Consider the following 4,177-nt stretch of genomic DNA (forward strand, 5'->3'; position numbering starts at 1 on the left):
CAAAGCCTCACAGCTCTTGATATGACACTTCTTACCAGCACAGTCATCTTGAGAGGGTTGTTGTGATACCCCAAGAGGCTTCTAGCCCACGGACACTCAGCAACTGCGACCGCAGCGTGGCACTACATGCTGTGCATCTCTGCTTCTTCATGGCATGTCCGAGGCATCCCGACTTCCAGGGTTGGCTGGAGCAATCCCTTTTGGGGCAGGATCCCAGGAGCAGCGTGGTGACTCCAGCAGCTCGGTGTAGCCAGCCTTGGAGGGAAAAGGGAAGAAGGGGAAAAAAGGACTTTTTCAGGTTCACAGCAAACCAGAGCATCTCTGGTGAGCAGGCAAATCTTTCCCAGATGCAGCAGGATCTCTGCATGTATAAGTGGTCTCTGTAATAACCCTCATCAGGGCATGGCATTCTTCCCATAACTAAAATTTGACATACTCAGACTAGTAAGCAGAGGAAATATTTACTGTTTTTATTAATAACCTGAAGAGACCTGTGCCTTCTGTTCTTTAGCCATAAACTGCCAGCCCCATATGGAGAAGATTTTCTAATGATCCTTCAATTTTCCACAATCCTCTATTGAAATATACAGAATCATTTCCCATTTCTGCTGAAGGTCAGTAATTTCTGAATTACTGCAGAGTCCTGATGGTGAGCTCTTGCTGTCTGCAGGTCAGGAGAACTCTCCTCTGCCAAAAAGTACAAACAGGGGATCAGGCCTTTCTGGCTACCTAGTCTCCTGCACAGCAAACAAGAACTACAAATACTGTGAAATAATCTCAGGAAAAAATCTGGTTACTGTTCCAGCCCTTAGAAAACATTTTCCTGTATCCACTGCTGCCCTTTAAACTCCAAGCAGCTAAAGCAGGACCTGCTTTCCCAGATGACCATTGAATTTATTTCCTCTTTTTTTGTTATTGTGTCTGGGATCCTTCTCTTTGTAAAATCTGTGTACCCATAGACAAATACACAAACACAGACACATACACAGAGATCTCCTGCCCATGGCAGATCCCATCACTGTTCTAAGGAGAAGTGTGGTCAATGACTGTTAGATTAGCCTGGGGCTGGCCCACCTGGGCTCTATCCCAGGCCTGCAGGTTGCATCTCTGTGATGTGCTGTGCCTCAGCTCCTTTGACTTGAACAGAGGAGGGATGATTCGGATCTCCTTCGCAAGGTGCTTTCAGATCTAGAGACAAGAAGAGCTGCGCTATGGTATCAGAGCCTCTCGATCCCATCATTATTTTGCATTACTTTGATGCCCTTGAAATCAAAATATCACACTGTGATTTCATTAGTTTTCAGAGAGGATATCAGCAATCTTTCTCAAGTGTGTGCATGCGTCAGGTGAGGGGCTGAGGGTGGTGGAAGTTACCTGAGATGAGTATTAATGACTAACAGCTCAAAGCTCCAACACTAGCAGTGAGAACATCTAAATCTAGATTGAGGCACTTAATTAAACCTTTAATAAACTTCCTTCAGCACATGGGCATAATTCTCTCTTGCTTTTTGAAACCATGAATTAAAAAAAAAATGTTGTCCTCTCACACTGAGGAGCATGTTACTTCTACTTTACTTCAGCATGAGTTGGTATTCAGAGAGCAAGAGTATTCAGTGTTCAGCTCCCTCATTTCATCACCCAGGGCAGAAAAATTGAAGTGCAGAAACTGATGTTTCTTTGTATCAAAGTCTTGATGCAGTCAGTGTCTTTGCAGGACCAGGGCAGTCAACTGGCCATTTTTGGCTAGCTATTTCAAGGAGATGAGTCAGCTTTGCATTAGGATTAGAACTCCCCCCAGCTCTGATCAAGAATGTCTGGATGCATAGGATGGAGGTCCCTGCTGCCAGTCAAAGTGGACCCCAGCCCAGCAACGACCCATGTTACTCAGTATTTTACCAGTGACTTTTGTAACCAATATATAAACCTTCATTTGGCCCAGACCAGGCAGGTGGCCCTATAATCTTCCTGTTGCCATGGTCCTGGCTCAGATAACACACAGAAATAATAATTAAAATCCCTAGCATCATTAAGCTGCTATAATAATTAATTTTTAGTACTTAGCTCTACCTCTTACTCTTTCAAGAAACACAATGGCATTCCCTGACTGTGTTCATTCACCCTGCTTCTCCTTGGAGAAAAATCTATATCACATGCCCTGTTATAGAGGGAATGAATGATAACACGTCCATGGTCATCCATGCATTTCAGTGCACCAGATGGGAATATGGTATTATGTTTTAAACAGTTTTCTGTCCTTGAGTGGTAGTCACAGTGTTCCCTGATTCACAGGGAGCTGGAAAACTGCCAGAACAGCCGCAAACCTGCAACTAGGTCTTGCAAGTTTGGGCAGATTAGTCCAAAAGACTCCTCGGAGATCTAACCATGCTTTCAGTGATTTCTCTGGTTTTTTGTTTTGTTTTTTTTATTGCACCAGAAGTGAGACATGTTATTCTGGATCTGTGGAGGGACATCTGTGATGTCTAGGCTGTGCTTGGAGCTTCAGGACGCTGAACCTCCCCAGAGATAGGCAGCAGAGTTGGTTGAATGCTGCTGGTCACATAGCCAGGCAAAAGCAGAGCTGGGTCCATAGGACATGGTCCTGCTCCCTGGTGCCGTGCTCACAACAGTCTGAAACACATGTCTAGGACACAGCACAGCAAGTTTTTAGTGTGTCCTCAGAGGAGCAACTTACTGCAAAACAGTGCTGCCTTCAGGAGCCTTATCTTTTCTTAAAGGTCAAAGTACGCCCAATCCCTCAGTATCTTAAGATTTCAGCACTCTCATGAAGGCAAATTGAAAGCAATTGTCCTTTCCAGTAAAACAAACCCTGAAGAACTGGGTTCTCCTTTCCCTTCTTCCCAGTCCCTTTGTTAGTGTAAACTGGACATGCTCCGAATTTAGGCTGGGGCAAGTGGAACTGGACCCAAATTTATTTCTTTGCACCAGGGGAATGGTTGGGCAAATGGAGCTGGATTAAACTGGAATAGCACCTGCTCACTGACAAAGCCCTTACACCACCCTTGGCTCAGAGATGTCAGCAGTGCCTCACGTGCTCTGATGTTCATCTCCCAGGAGACCAAAGCCTCCAGAGACCTGTAGGTCAGAATCTGGGGAGTCATGCAGGATGTGGGGGTGGCCACAGGATGGCCAATGCTCATCTGCCACCCACAGCACATCCTCTGGCTGCACCATGGTGTCCATCACAGACACCCCATCCTGCCCCCCTCCCCCACCAAGAGATATTTTGAGGGCCTGTTTTGATCTCCTTTGCATGTCAGTTATGCTATTTCTGAGCATTTTTATTTTTATTGTTTTCCGGTGGTGAGCTTGTTGTCTTACACTCTCGCCTTGATCTTTTCCACTTCCTCTCACTTTCATGCCTCTTTCTTTCCCCGACAGGCTGATGGGTTGGGTGGTTTTGTCACAGCTAGTGGATGAGCTGTGTCCATCCCACGTTGGCCACCCCCAGTGGAGACTCCTCAGGGTGGTGGGAGTGCAGAGTCAGCCCCAGGGGTGTCCGTGTGGGTGCCATCACCCTCCTGCCTAGCTGGGTGTCTCGCCTGTTCCCAGCCACCGCCAGCCAGTCGCTGTCATGTGGAGAAAGAAGTGTTGACTCATTAATTCTCACAATGTAGGTTATGGTTAGGCAGATGAGTAAAACACCTTCCAAATGGTGCAGCACCACAGAAAGGAAGGGTTTGCCCTTTAATCACTCGATTCCAGAAATGGTAAAACAAGCCGGGTGATGGTGAAAGGGGCCATTGGGCGACCACGTCAGCTCCCTGCTGAGGAAACCCAGCTCCCACCTGGGAAGCTTAACTTTTGTTTAGTTTGGTTACTCAAAACAGACATTCTTCATCCAAAAATGGGGAGGGGGTTGAGGGGGAGAGAGCTAAGGGGAACAGTGGTATTTGGCAGCTGAGAAGGAGAGAGAAAGAGAAGGGTGACTCTAAACTTTTTTTCAGCAAAACCTTCCTTTCTGCACCATCTATTTTTTGTTTTTGTTCAAAGTATGATTTTCCTCCACAAATCTTCAAGGAGACGTTTTTTAAAAAACCTATTTTTTTAAATACCAAAGACCCTGAATCTAAGCAGGTATTGATGCCAGATCCGTTGTAATCTTAGCCTACATTCAACACTTGTGGAAGAAATGCACAACCATGAATCATCACAGTGA

At 45.9% G+C, this 4,177-nt stretch overlaps 1 long non-coding RNA gene across 4 annotated transcripts in view; it reads right to left on the reverse strand.

Annotated features, from left to right (window-relative positions):
* The window catches only part of LOC127468779 (uncharacterized), a 107,296-nt gene that overhangs the window by 67,845 nt on the left and 35,274 nt on the right, over window positions 1-4,177 (reverse strand). For all 4 annotated transcript variants that reach the window (XR_007903680.1, XR_007903677.1, XR_007903679.1 and 1 more), the window contains exon 3: window positions 36-255. This is a non-coding gene — a long non-coding RNA (uncharacterized LOC127468779). The remainder of the gene's footprint in view (window positions 1-35; window positions 256-4,177) is intronic.

Source organism: Manacus candei, unplaced genomic scaffold (assembly GCF_025592945.1).
Source record: "Manacus candei isolate 608988 ecotype Guabito, Panama unplaced genomic scaffold, ASM2559294v1 h1tg000015l, whole genome shotgun sequence".
NCBI classification, from domain to species: Eukaryota; Metazoa; Chordata; class Aves; order Passeriformes; family Pipridae; genus Manacus; species Manacus candei.